This window comes from Pseudophryne corroboree, unplaced genomic scaffold, assembly GCF_028390025.1.
Source record: "Pseudophryne corroboree isolate aPseCor3 unplaced genomic scaffold, aPseCor3.hap2 scaffold_798, whole genome shotgun sequence".
Lineage (NCBI taxonomy): Eukaryota > Metazoa > Chordata > Amphibia > Anura > Myobatrachidae > Pseudophryne > Pseudophryne corroboree.
In genome coordinates this window covers 107699-123323 of record NW_026970377.1, presented here as the reverse complement: position 1 = coordinate 123323, position 15625 = coordinate 107699, and the positions used below count along the sequence as shown (strand labels likewise).

Sequence of the window (15625 nt, the reverse complement as noted above, 5' to 3'; positions counted from 1 at the left end):
CATTGAAATGAGGATGCATCTTGCTGCCTTTCCAATGAAGCAAGTTTAATTTAGTAATAGGTGAAAAACCATCCTTACAAAGGTGTTAATCAGAGACTTGGCTTTGTGGACACTTTTCAGAGAACAAATTTGTTAGCATAAAAATAAAGCCAGAAAATGAAGAGCTGTTTAATCACTCAATTGGATTTTTCTGCCAGCATATTTTTTTTCTCTGCAACCCACTGCTAAATTGTGCTTCCTAGCTGTTTTTATAAAATCACTGAATCAAATCTAACTCTGATTACATCAGAGAAGGCCAGGTACCCTACACCATAACAGGGGGTTTGAAATTTTGACTTGTCTACTTAAAGATCACCAAAATCTGATAACAAGGTCAATTAGGTCCCTGGGTGGGATTGAACCACCAACCTTATGGTTAATAGCCGTACATACTAACTGATTGCGCCACAGAAACACTTTGCAAAAGTCCATACTGACAAAGGCTAATAAGCATTCATCTAAAACGTTTCCTAGAAAAACTTTAAAAAGTCAATAATCTGGAGAGTTTTTGTAAGATGTTTCTTCCATCAACCAACGAAGAAACACATTGGTACTTTCCCATGATGAGTGAGTGCTTCAGGATCTCTTGCACTTACATGTGCAGCAGAGTACTGTAATGGAAGCATGCTGGGCCCATAACCCAGAGGTAGGCAGATTGAAACTATCCTCTGCTATATGCATTTTTTTGTTTGTTAATTAAAGTAATCCAAAACTGGGATTGATATTTTGGCTCTTTTATTTTTACTTAAAGTACAATAACTTTTACCATTTTAATTTGTTTTAATAGTATATTGACAGTATTGTTTTCTTTCAAAAATCCACTTCATTTTCTTTACCCTATTATTAAAATGGTAATTGACAAAAACAAACTACATTGTCACCAGAAGAGCAATACAAAATGTACAAGTGATATATTAAAATCATCTTTCCAGCTTGAATTTCAATGTTGCATTGGGTCAACAATTTTGTGAGAAACATCTTCACCCTTAAATAAAGATTTTCTTAATTCCTTACCTGTGTGCTAATTAGATATCACCTTGTTTTCACATTAAACAGACTTCCACATGAGAAAGCAGCAAGGATGCAGTGGCGTTAATGTTTCCTGGTGTCAACCTGTATTATTTCAGTAGACATTGAAATGAGGATGCATCTTGCTGCCTTTCCAATGAAGCAAGTTTAATTTAGTAATAGGTGAAAAACCATCCTTACAAAGGTGTTAATCAGAGACTTGGCTTTGTGGACACTTTTCAGAGAACAAATTTGTTAGCATAAAAATAAAGCCAGAAAATAAAGAGCTGTTTAATCACTCAATTGGATTTTTCTGCCAGCATATTTTTTTTCTCTGCTTCCTAGCTGTTTTTATAAAATCACTGAATCAAATCTAACTCTGATTACATCAGAGAAGGCCAGGTACCCTACACCATAACAGGGGGTTTGAAATTTTGACTTGTCTACTTAAAGATCACCAAAATCTGATAACAAGGTCAATTAGGTCCCTGGGTGGGATTGAACCACCAACCTTTTGGTTAATAGCCGTACACACTAACTGATTGCGCCACAGAGACACTTTGCAAAAAGTCCATACTGACAAAGGCTAATAAGCATTCATCTAAAACGTTTCCTAGAAAAACTTTAAAAAGTCAATAATCTGGAGAGTTTTTGTAAGATGTTTCTTCCATCAACCAACGAAGAAACACATTGGTACTTTCCCATGATGAGTGAGTGCTTCAGGATCTCTTGAACTTACATGTGCAGCAGAGTACTGCAATGGAAGCATGCTGGGCCCATAACCGAGAGGTAGGCAGATTGAAACTATCCTCTGCTATATGCATTTTTTTTTTGTTAATTAAAGTAATCCAAAACTGGGATTGATATTTTGTCTCTTTTATTTTTACTTAAAGTACAATAACTTTTACCATTTTAATTTGTTTTAATAGTATATTGACAGTATTGTTTTCTTTCAAAAATCCACTTCATTTTCTTTACCCTATTATTAAAATGGTAATTGACAAAAACAAACTACATTGTCACCAGAAGAGCAATACAAAATGTACAAGTGATATATTAAAATCATCTTTCCAGCTTGAATTTCAATGTTGCATTGGGTCAACAATTTTGTGAGAAACATCTTCACCCTTAAATAAAGATTTTCTTAATTCCTTACCTGTGTGCTAATTAGATATCACCTTGTTTTCACATTAAACAGACTTCCACATGAGAAAGCAGCAAGGATGCAGTGGCGTTAATGTTTCCTGGTGTCAACTTGTATTATTTCAGTAGACATTGAAATGAGGATGCATCTTGCTGCCTTTCCAATGAAGCAAGTTTAATTTAGTAATAGGTGATAAACCATCCTTACAAAGGTGTTAATCAGAGACTTGGCTTTGTGGACACTTTTCAGAGAACAAATTTGTTAGCATAAAAATAAAGCCAGAAAATGAAGAGCTGTTTAATCACTCGATTGGATTTTTCTGCCAGCATATTTTTTTTCTCTGCAACCCACTGCTAAATTGTGCTTCCTAGCTGTTTTTTATAAAATCACTGAATCAAATCTAACTCTGATTACATCAGAGAAGGCCATGTACCCTACACCATAAGAGGAGGTTTGAAATTTTGACTTGTCTACTTAAATATCACCAAAATCTGATCACAAGGTTAATTACGTCCCTGGGTGGGATTGAACCACCAACCTTTTGGTTAATAGCCAAACACACTAACCGATTGCGCCACAGAGACACTTTGCAAAAGTCCATACTGACAAAGGCTAATAAGCATTCATCTAAAACGTTTCCTAGAAAAACTTTAAAAAGTCAATAATCTGGAGAGTTTTTGTAAGATGTTTCTTCCATCAACCAACGAAGAAACACATTGGTACTTTCCCATGATGAGTGAGTGCTTCATGATCTCTTGCACTTACATGTGCAGGAGAGTACTGCAATGGAAGCATGCTGGGCTCATAACCCAGAGGTAGGCAGATTGAAACTATCCTCTGCTATATGCATTTTTTTTTGTTAATTAAAGTAATCCAAAACTGGGATTGATATTTTGTCTCTTTTATTTTTACTTAAAGTACAATAACTTTTACCATTTTAATTTGTGTTAATAGTATATTGACAGTATTGTTTTCTTTCAAAAATCCACTTCATTTTCTTTACCCTATTATTAAAATGGTAATTGACAAAAACAAACTACATTGTCACCAGAAGAGCAATACAAAATGTACAAGTGATATATTAAAATCATCTTTCCAGCTTGAATTTCAATGATGCATTGGGTCAACAATTTTGTGAGAAACATCTTCACCCTTAAATAAAGATTTTCTTAATATCTTACCTGTGTGCTAATTAGATATCACCTTGTTTTCACATTAAACAGACTTCCACATGAGAAAGCAGCAAGGATGCAGTGGCGTTAATGTTTCCTGGTGTCAACCTGTATTATTTCAGTAGACATTGAAATGAGGATACATCTTGCTGCCTTTCCAATGAAGCAAGTTTAATTTAGTAATAGGTGAAAAACCATCCCTACAAAGGTGTTAATCAGAGACTTGGCTTTGTGGACACTTTTCAGAGAACAAATTTGTTAGCATAAAAATAAAGCCAGAAAATGAAGAGCTGTTTAATCACGCAATTTGATTTTTTTGCCAGCATATTTCTTTTTCTCTGCAACCCACTGCTAAATTGTGCTTCCTAGATGTTTTTATAAAATCACTGAATCAAATCTAACTCTGATTACATCAGAGAAGGCCAGGTACCCTGCACCATAACAGGGGGTATGAAATTTAACTTGTCTACTTAAAGATCACCAAAATCTGATAACAAGGTCAATTACGTCCCTGGGTGGGATTGAACCACCAACCTTTTGGTTAATAGCCGTACACACTAACTGATTGCGCCACAGAGACACTTTGCAAAAGCACATACTGACAAATGCTAATAAGCATTCATCTAAAACGTTTCCTAGAAAAACTTAAAAAAATCAATAATCTGGAGAGTTTTTGTAAGATGTTTCTTCTATCAACCAACGAAGAAACACATTGGTACTTTCCCATGATGAGTGAGTGCTTCAGGATCTCTTGCACTTACATGTGCAGCAGAGTACAGCAATGGATGCATGCTGGGCCCATAACCCAGAGGTAGGCAGATTGAAACTATCCTCTGCTATATGCATTTTTTTGTTTGTTAATTAAAGTAATCCAAAACTGGGATTGATATTTTGGCTCTTTTATTTTTACTTAAAGTACAATAACTTTTACCATTTTAATTTGTTTTAATAGTATATTGACAGTATTGTTTTCTTTCAAAAATCCACTTAATTTTCTTTACCCTATTATTAAAATGGTAATTGACAAAAACAAACTACATTGTCACCAGAAGAGCAATACAAAATGTACAAGTGATATATTAAAATCATCTTTCCAGCTTGAATTTCAATGATGCATTGGGGCAACGATTTTGTGAGAAACATCTTCACCCTTAAATAAAGATTTTCTTAATTCCTTACCTGTGTGCTAATTAGATATCACCTTGTTTTCACATTTAACAGACTTCCACATGAGAAAGCAGCAAGGATGCAGTGGCGTTAATGTTTCCTGGTGTCAACCTGTATTATTTCAGTAGACATTGAAATGAGGATGCATCTTGCTGCCTTTCCAATGAAGCAAGTTTAATTTAGTAATAGGTGAAAAACCATCCTTACAAAGGTGTTAATCAGAGACTTGGCTTTGTGGACACTTTTCAGAGAACAAATTTGTTAGCATAAAAATAAAGCCAGAAAATAAAGAGCTGTTTAATCACTCAATTGGATTTTTCTGCCAGCATATTTTTTTTCTCTGCAACCCACTGCTAAATTGTGCTTCCTAGCTGTTTTTATAAAATCACTGAATCAAATCTAACTCTGATTACATCAGAGAAGGCCAGGTACCCTACACCATAACAGGGGGTTTGAAATTTTGACTTGTCTACTTAAAGATCACCAAAATCTGATAACAAGGTCAATGAGGTCCCTGGGTGGGATTGAACCACCAACCTTTTGGTTAATAGCCGTACATACTAACTGATTGCGCCACAGAGACACTTTGCAAAAGTCCATACTGACAAAGGCTAATAAGCATTCATCTAAAACGTTTCCTAGAAAAACTTTAAAAAGTCAATAATCTGGAGAGTTTTTGTAAGATGTTTCTTCCATCAACCAACGAAGAAACACATTGGTACTTTCCCATGATGAGTGAGTGCTTCAGGATCTCTTGAACTTACATGTGCAGCAGAGTACTGCAATGGAAGCATGCTGGGCTCATAACCGAGAGGTAGGCAGATTGAAACTATCCTCTGCTATATGCATTTTTTTTTTTGTTAAAGTAATCCAAAACTGGGATTGATATTTTGTCTCTTTTATTTTTACTTAAAGTACAATAACTTTTACCATTTTAATTTGTTTTAATAGTATATTGACAGTATTGTTTTCTTTCAAAAATCCACTTCATTTTCTTTACCCTATTATTAAAATGGTAATTGACAAAAACAAACTACATTGTCACCAGAAGAGCAATACAAAATGTACAAGTGATATATTAAAATCATCTTTCCAGCTTGAATTTCAATGTTGCATTGGGTCAACAATTTTGTGAGAAACATCTTCACCCTTAAATAAAGATTTTCTTAATTCCTTACCTGTGTGCTAATTAGATATCACCTTGTTTTCACATTAAACAGACTTCCACATGAGAAAGCAGCAAGGATGCAGTGGCGTTAATGTTTCCTGGTGTCAACTTGTATTATTTCAGTAGACATTGAAATGAGGATGCATCTTGCTGCCTTTCCAATGAAGCAAGTTTAATTTAGTAATAGGTGAAAAACCATCCTTACAAAGGTGTTAATCAGAGACTTGGCTTTGTGGACACTTTTCAGAGAACAAATTTGTTAGCATAAAAATAAAGCCAGAAAATGAAGAGCTGTTTAATCACTCGATTGGATTTTTCTGCCAGCATATTTTTTTTCTCTGCAACCCACTGCTAAATTGTGCTTCCTAGCTGTTTTTTATAAAATCACTGAATCAAATCTAACTCTGATTACATCAGAGAAGGCCAGGTACCCTACACCATAAGAGGAGGTTTGAAATTTTGACTTGTCTACTTAAATATCACCAAAATCTGATCACAAGGTTAATTACGTCCCTTGGTGGGATTTGAACCACCAACCTTTTGGTTAATAGCCAAACACACTAACCGATTGCGCCACAGAGACACTTTGCAAAAGTCCATACTGACAAAGGCTAATAAGCATTCATCTAAAACGTTTCCTAGAAAAACTTTAAAAAGTCAATAATCTGGAGAGTTTTTGTAAGATGTTTCTTCCATCAACCAACGAAGAAACACATTGGTACTTTCCCATGATGAGTGAGTGCTTCAGGATCTCTTGCACTTACATGTGCAGCAGAATACTGCAATGGAAGCATGCTGGGCCCATAACCCAGAGGTAGGCAGATTGAAACTATCCTCTGCTATATGCATTTTTTTTGTTAATTAAAGTAATCCAAAACTGGGATTGATATTTTGTCTCTTTTATTTTTACTTAAAGTACAATAACTTTTACCATTTTAATTTGTTTTAATAGTATATTGACAGTATTGTTTTCTTTCAAAAATCCACTTCATTTTCTTTACCCTATTATTAAAATGGTAATTGACAAAAACAAACTACATTGTCACCAGAAGAGCAATACAAAATGTACAAGTGATATATTAAAATCATCTTTCCAGCTTGAATTTCAATGTTGCATTGGGTCAACAATTTTGTGAGAAACATCTTCACCCTTAAATAAAGATTTTCTTAATTCCTTACCTGTGTGCTAATTAGATATCACCTTGTTTTCACATTAAACAGACTTCCACATGAGAAAGCAGCAAGGATGCAGTGGCGTTAATGTTTCCTGGTGTCAACCTGTATTATTTCAGTAGACATTGAAATGAGGATGCATCTTGCTGCCTTTCCAATGAAGCAAGTTTAATTTAGTAATAGGTGAAAAACCATCCTTACAAAGGTGTTAATCAGAGACTTGGCTTTGTGGACACTTTTCAGAGAACAAATTTGTTAGCATAAAAATAAAGCCAGAAAATAAAGAGCTGTTTAATCACTCAATTGGATTTTTCTGCAATGCATATTTTTTTTCTCTGCAACCCACTGCTAAATTGTGCTTCCTAGCTGTTTTTATAAAATCACTGAATCAAATCTAACTCTGATTACATCAGAGAAGGCCAGGTACCCTACACCATAACAGGGGGTTTGAAATTTTGACTTGTCTACTTAAAGATCACCAAAATCTGATAACAAGGTCAATTAGGTCCCTGGGTGGGATTGAACCACCAACCTTTTGGTTAATAGCCGTACATACTAACTGATTGCGCCACAGAGACACTTTGCAAAAGTCCATACTGACAAAGGCTAATAAGCATTCATCTAAAACGTTTCCTAGAAAAACTTTAAAAAGTCAATAATCTGGAGAGTTTTTGTAAGATGTTTCTTCCATCAACCAACGAAGAAACACATTGGTACTTTCCCATGATGAGTGAGTGCTTCAGGATCTCTTGAACTTACATGTGCAGCAGAGTACTGCAATGGAAGCATGCTGGGCTCATAACCGAGAGGTAGGCAGATTGAAACTATCCTCTGCTATATGCATTTTTTTTTTTGTTAATTAAAGTAATCCAAAACTGGGATTGATATTTTGTCTCTTTTATTTTTACTTAAAGTACAATAACTTTTACCATTTTAATTTGTTTTAATAGTATATTGACAGTATTGTTTTCTTTCAAAAATCCACTTCATTTTCTTTACCCTATTATTAAAATGGTAATTGACAAAAACAAACTACATTGTCACCAGAAGAGCAATACAAAATGTACAAGTGATATATTAAAATCATCTTTCCAGCTTGAATTTCAATGTTGCATTGGGTCAACAATTTTGTGAGAAACATCTTCACCCTTAAATAAAGATTTTCTTAATTCCTTACCTGTGTGCTAATTAGATATCACCTTGTTTTCATATAAAACAGACTTCCACATGAGAAAGCAGCAAGGATGCAGTGGCGTTAATGTTTCCTGGTGTCAACTTGTATTATTTCAGTAGACATTGAAATGAGGATGCATCTTGCTGCCTTTCCAATGAAGCAAGTTTAATTTAGTAATAGGTGAAAAACCATCCTTACAAAGGTGTTAATCAGAGACTTGGCTTTGTGGACACTTTTCAGAGAACAAATTTGTTAGCATAAAAATAAAGCCAGAAAATGAAGAGCTGTTTAATCACTCGATTGGATTTTTCTGCCAGCATATTTTTTTTCTCTGCAACCCACTGCTAAATTGTGCTTCCTAGCTGTTTTTTATAAAATCACTGAATCAAATCTAACTCTGATTACATCAGAGAAGGCCAGGTACCCTACACCATAAGAGGAGGTTTGAAATTTTGACTTGTCTACTTAAATATCACCAAAATTTGATCACAAGGTTAATTACATCCCTGGGTGAGATTGAACCACCAACCTTTTGGTTAATAGCCAAACACACTAACCGATTGCGCCACAGAGACACTTTGCAAAAGTCCATACTGACAAAGGCTAATAAGCATTCATCTAAAACGTTTCCTAGAAAAACTTTAAAAAGTCAATAATCTGGAGAGTTTTTGTAAGATGTTTCTTCCATCAACCAACGAAGAAACACATTGGTACTTTCCCATGATGAGTGAGTGCTTCAGGATCTCTTGCACTTACATGTGCAGCAGAATACTGCAATGGAAGCATGCTGGGCCCATAACCCAGAGGTAGGCAGATTGAAACTATCCTCTGCTATATGCATTTTTTTTGTTAATTAAAGTAATCCAAAACTGGGATTGATATTTTGTCTCTTTTATTTTTACTTAAAGTACAATAACTTTTACCATTTTAATTTGTTTTAATAGTATATTGACAGTATTGTTTTCTTTCAAAAATCCACTTCATTTTCTTTACCCTATTATTAAAATGGTAATTGACAAAAACAAACTACATTGTCACCAGAAGAGCAATACAAAATGTACAAGTGATATATTAAAATCATCTTTCCAGCTTGAATTTCAATGATGCATTGGGTCAACAATTTTGTGAGAAACATCTTCACCCTTAAATAAAGATTTTCTTAATTCCTTACCTGTGTGCTAATTAGATATCACCTTGTTTTCACATTAAACAGACTTCCACATGAGAAAGCAGCAAGGATGCAGTGGCGTTAATGTTTCCTGGTGTCAACCTGTATTATTTCAGTAGACATTGAAATGAGGATACATCTTGCTGCCTTTCCAATGAAGCAAGTTTAATTTAGTAATAGGTGAAAAACCATCCCTACAAAGGTGTTAATCAGAGACTTGGCTTTGTGGACACTTTTCAGAGAACAAATTTGTTAGCATAAAAATAAAGCCAGAAAATGAAGAGCTGTTTAATCACGCAATTTGATTTTTTTGCCAGCATATTTCTTTTTCTCTGCAACCCACTGCTAAATTGTGCTTCCTAGATGTTTTTATAAAATCACTGAATCAAATCTAACTCTGATTACATCAGAGAAGGCCAGGTACCCTACACCATAACAGGGGGTATGAAATTTGACTTGTCTACTTAAAGATCACCAAAATCTGATAACAAGGTCAATTACGTCCCTGGGTGGGATTGAACCACCAACCTTTTGGTTAATAGCCGTACACACTAACTGATTGCGCCACAGAGACACTTTGCAAAAGTACATACTGACAAATGCTAATAAGCATTCATCTAAAACGTTTCCTAGAAAAACTTAAAAAGTCAATAATCTGGAGAGTTCTTGTAAGATGTTTCTTCTATCAACCAACGAAGAAACACATTGGTACTTTCCCATGATGAGTGAGTGCTTCAGGATCTCTTGCACTTACATGTGCAGCAGAGTACAGCAATGGAAGCATGCTGGGCCCATAACCCAGAGGTAGGCAGGTTGAAACTATCCTCTGCTATATGCATTTTTTTGTTTGTTAATTAAAGTAATCCAAAACTGGGATTGATATTTTGGCTCTTTTATTTTTACTTAAAGTACAATAACTTTTACCATTTTAATTTGTTTTAATAGTATATTGACAGTATTGTTTTCTTTCAAAAATCCACTTCATTTTCTTTACCCTATTATTAAAATGGTAATTGACAAAAACAAACTACATTGTCACCAGAAGAGCAATACAAAATGTACAAGTGATATATTAAAATCATATTTCCAGCTTGAATTTCAATGATGCATTGGGGCAACGATTTTGTGAGAAACATCTTCACCCTTAAATAAAGATTTTCTTAATTCCTTACCTGTGTGCTAATTAGATATCACCTTGTTTTCATATAAAACAGACTTCCACATGAGAAAGCAGCAAGGATGCAGTGGCGTTAATGTTTCCTGGTGTCAACTTGTATTATTTTAGTAGACATTGAAATGAGGATGCATCTTGCTGCCTTTCCAATGAAGCAAGTTTAATTTAGTAATAGGTGAAAAACCATCCTTACAAAGGTGTTAATCAGAGACTTGGCTTTGTGGACACTTTTCAGAGAACAAATTTGTTAGCATAAAAATAAAGCCAGAAAATGAAGAGCTGTTTAATCTTTCTGCCAGCATATTTTTTTTCTCTGCAACCCACTGCTAAATTGTGCTTCCTAGCTGTTTTTATAAAATCACTGAATCAAATCTAACTCTGATTACATCAGAGAAGGCCAGGTACCCTACACCATAACAGGGTGTTTGAAATTTTGACTTGTCTACTTAAAGATCACCAAAATCTGATAACAAGGTCAATTAGGTGCCTGGATGGGATTGAACCACCAGCCTTATGGTTAATAGCCGTACATACTAACTGATTGCGCCACATAGACACTTTGCAAAAGTCCATACTGACAAAGGCTAATAAGCATTCATCTAAAACGTTTCCTAGAAAAACTTTAAAAAGTCAATAATCTGGAGAGTTTTTGTAAGATGTTTCTTCCATCAACCAACGAAGAAACACATTGGTACTTTCCCATGATGAGTGAGTGCTTCAGGATCTCTTGCACTTACATGTGCAGCAGAGTACTGCAATGGAAGCATGCTGGGCCCATAACCCAGAGGTAGGCAGATTGAAACTATCCTCTGCTATATGCATTTTTTTTGTTAATTAAAGTAATCCAAAACTGGGATTGATATTTTGTCTCTTTTATTTTTACTTAAAGTACAATAACTTTTACCATTTTAATTTGTTTTAATAGTATATTGACAGTATTGTTTTCTTTCAAAAATCCAATTCATTTTCTTTACCCTATTATTAAAATGGTAATTGACAAAAACAAACTACATTGTCACCAGAAGAGCAATACAAAATGTACAAGTGATATATTAAAATCATATTTCCAGCTTGAATTTCAATGATGCATTGGGGCAACGATTTTGTGAGAAACATCTTCACCCTTAAATAAAGATTTTCTTAATTCCTTACCTGTGTGCTAATTAGATATCACCTTGTTTTCATATTAAACAGACTTCCACATGAGAAAGCAGCAAGGATGCAGTGGCGTTAATGTTTCCTGGTGTCAACTTGTATTATTTCAGTAGACATTGAAATGAGGATGCATCTTGCTGCCTTTCCAATGAAGCAAGTTTAATTTAGTAATAGGTGAAAAACCATCCTTACAAAGGTGTTAATCAGAGACTTGGCTTTGTGGACACTTTTCAGAGAACAAATTTGTTAGCATAAAAATAAAGCCAGAAAATGAAGAGCTGTTTAATCACTCAATTGGATTTTTCTGCCAGCATATTTTTTTTCTCTGCAACCCACTGCTAAATTGTGCTTCCTAGCTGTTTTTATAAAATCACTGAATCAAATCTAACTCTGATTACATCAGAGAAGGCCAGGTACCCTACACCATAACAGGGGGTTTGAAATTTTGACTTGTCTACTTAAAGATCACCAAAATCTGATAACAAGGTCAATTAGGTCCCTGGGTGGGATTGAACCACCAACCTTATGGTTAATAGCCGTACATACTAACTGATTGCGCCACAGAAACACTTTGCAAAAGTCCATACTGACAAAGGCTAATAAGCATTCATCTAAAACGTTTCCTAGAAAAACTTTAAAAAGTCAATAATCTGGAGAGTTTTTGTAAGATGTTTCTTCCATCAACCAACGAAGAAACACATTGGTACTTTCCCATGATGAGTGAGTGCTTCAGGATCTCTTGCACTTACATGTGCAGCAGAGTACTGTAATGGAAGCATGCTGGGCCCATAACCCAGAGGTAGGCAGATTGAAACTATCCTCTGCTATATGCATTTTTTTGTTTGTTAATTAAAGTAATCCAAAACTGGGATTGATATTTTGTCTCTTTTATTTTTACTTTAAGTACAATAACTTTTACCATTTTAATTTGTTTTAATAGTATATTGACAGTATTGTTTTCTTTCAAAAATCCACTTCATTTTCTTTACCCTATTATTAAAATGGTAATTGACAAAAACAAACTACATTGTCACCAGAAGAGCAATACAAAATGTACAAGTGATATATTAAAATCATCTTTCCAGCTTGAATTTCAATGATGCATTGGGGCAACGATTTTGTGAGAAACATCTTCACCCTTAAATAAAGATTTTCTTAATTCCTTACCTGTGTGCTAATTAGATATCACCTTGTTTTCACATTAAACAGACTTCCACATGAGAAAGCAGCAAGGATGCAGTGGCGTTAATGTTTCCTGGTGTCAACCTGTATTATTTCAGTAGACATTGAAATGAGGATACATCTTGCTGCCTTTCCAATGAAGCAAGTTTAATTTAGTAATAGGTGAAAAACCATCCCTACAAAGGTGTTAATCAGAGACTTGGCTTTGTGGACACTATTCAGAGAACAAATTTGTTAGCATAAAAATAAAGCCAGAAAATGAAGAGCTGTTTAATCACGCAATTTGGTTTTTTTGCCAGCATATTTCTTTTTCTCTGCAACCCACTCCTAAATTGTGCTTCCTAGATGTTTTTATAAAATCACTGAATCAAATCTAACTCTGATTACATCAGAGAAGGCCTGGTACCCTACACCATAACAGGGGGTATGAAATTTGACTTGTCTACTTAAAGATCACCAAAATCTGATAACAATGTCAATTACGTCCCTGGGTGGGATTGAACCACCAACCTTTTGGTTAATAGCCGTACACACTAACTGATTGCGCCACAGAGACACTTTGCAAAAAGTACTTACTGACAAATGCTAATAAGCATTCATCTAAAACGTTTCCTAGAAAAACTTAAAAAAGTCAATAATCTGGAGAGTTTTTGTAAGATGTTTCTTCTATCAACCAACGAAGAAACACATTGGTACTTTCCCATGATGAGTGAGTGCTTCAGGATCTCTTGCACTTACATGTGCAGCAGAGTACAGCAATGGAAGCATGCTGGGCCCATAACCCAGAGGTAGGCAGATTGAAACTATCCTCTGCTATATGCATTTTTTTGTTTGTTAATTAAAGTAATCCAAAACTGGGATTGATATTTTGGCTCTTTTATTTTTACTTAAAGTACAATAACTTTTACCATTTTAATTTGTTTTAATAGTATATTGACAGTATTGTTTTCTTTCAAAAATCCACTTAATTTTCTTTACCCTATTATTAAAATGGTAATTGACAAAAACAAACTACATTGTCACCAGAAGAGCAATACAAAATGTACAAGTGATATATTAAAATCATCTTTCCAGCTTGAATTTCAATGATGCATTGGGGCAACGATTTTGTGAGAAACATCTTCACCCTTAAATAAAGATTTTCTTAATTCCTTACCTGTGTGCTAATTAGATATCACCTTGTTTTCACATTAAACAGACTTCCACATGAGAAAGCAGCAAGGATGCAGTGGCGTTAATGTTTCCTGGTGTCAACCTGTATTATTTCAGTAGACATTGAAATGAGGATGCATCTTGCTGCCTTTCCAATGAAGCAAGTTTAATTTAGTAATAGGTGAAAAACCATCCTTACAAAGGTGTTAATCAGAGACTTGGCTTTGTGGACACTTTTCAGAGAACAAATTTGTTAGCATAAAAATAAAGCCAGAAAATAAAGAGCTGTTTAATCACTCAATTGGATTTTTCTGCCAGCATATTTTTTTTCTCTGCAACCCACTGCTAAATTGTGCTTCCTAGCTGTTTTTATAAAATCACTGAATCAAATCTAACTCTGATTACATCAGAGAAGGCCAGGTACCCTACACCATAACAGGGGGTTTGAAATTTTGACTTGTCTACTTAAAGATCACCAAAATCTGATAACAAGGTCAATTAGGTCCCTGGGTGGGATTGAACCACCAACCTTTTGGTTAATAACCGTACACACTAACTGATTGCGCCACAGAGACACTTTGCAAAAAGTCCATACTGACAAAGGCTAATAAGCATTCATCTAAAACGTTTCCTAGAAAAACTTTAAAAAGTCAATAATCTGGAGAGTTTTTGTAAGATGTTTCTTCCATCAACCAACGAAGAAACACATTGGTACTTTCCCATGATGAGTGAGTGCTTCAGGATCTCTTGAACTTACATGTGCAGCAGAGTACTGCAATGGAAGCATGCTGGGCCCATAACCGAGAGGTAGGCAGATTGAAACTATCCTCTGCTATATGCATTTTTTTTTTTGTTAATTAAAGTAATCCAAAACTGGGATTGATATTTTGTCTCTTTTATTTTTACTTAAAGTACAATAACTTTTACCATTTTAATTTGTTTTAATAGTATATTGACAGTATTGTTTTCTTTCAAAAATCCACTTCATTTTCTTTACCCTATTATTAAAATGGTAATTGACAAAAACAAACTACATTGTCACCAGAAGAGCAATACAAAATGTACAAGTGATATATTAAAATCATCTTTCCAGCTTGAATTTCAATGTTGCATTGGGTCAACAATTTTGTGAGAAACATCTTCACCCTTAAATAAAGATTTTCTTAATTCCTTACCTGTGTGCTAATTAGATATCACCTTGTTTTCACATTAAACAGACTTCCACATGAGAAAGCAGCAAGGATGCAGTGGCGTTAATGTTTCCTGGTGTCAACTTGTATTATTTCAGTAGACATTGAAATGAGGATGCATCTTGCTGCCTTTCCAATGAAGCAAGTTTAATTTAGTAATAGGTGATAAACCATCCTTACAAAGGTGTTAATCAGAGACTTGGCTTTGTGGACACTTTTCAGAGAACAAATTTGTTAGCATAAAAATAAAGCCAGAAAATGAAGAGCTGTTTAATCACTCGATTGGATTTTTCTGCCAGCATATTTTTTTTCTCTGCAACCCACTGCTAAATTGTGCTTCCTAGCTGTTTTTTATAAAATCACTGAATCAAATCTAACTCTGATTACATCAGAGAAGGCCATGTACCCTACACCATAAGAGGAGGTTTGAAATTTTGACTTGTCTACTTAAATATCACCAAAATCTGATCACAAGGTTAATTACGTCCCTGGGTGGGATTGAACCACCAACCTTTTGGTTAATAGCCAAACACACTAACCGATTGCGCCACAGAGACAC

General features: G+C 34.7%; 2 non-coding genes across 2 annotated transcripts; both read right to left on the bottom strand.

The window, feature by feature from the left end:
* Positions 1 to 2701: 2701 nt before the first annotated feature.
* TRNAN-AUU (transfer RNA asparagine (anticodon AUU)) lies at positions 2702 to 2775 on the bottom strand. Its single transcript has one exon. It is a non-coding gene; the product is annotated as a tRNA-Asn (tRNA).
* A 12774-nt stretch (positions 2776 to 15549) lies between these two features.
* On the bottom strand, positions 15550 to 15623 carry TRNAN-AUU (transfer RNA asparagine (anticodon AUU)). The gene has a single exon. It is a non-coding gene; the product is annotated as a tRNA-Asn (tRNA).
* Positions 15624 to 15625: the final 2 nt, after the last annotated feature.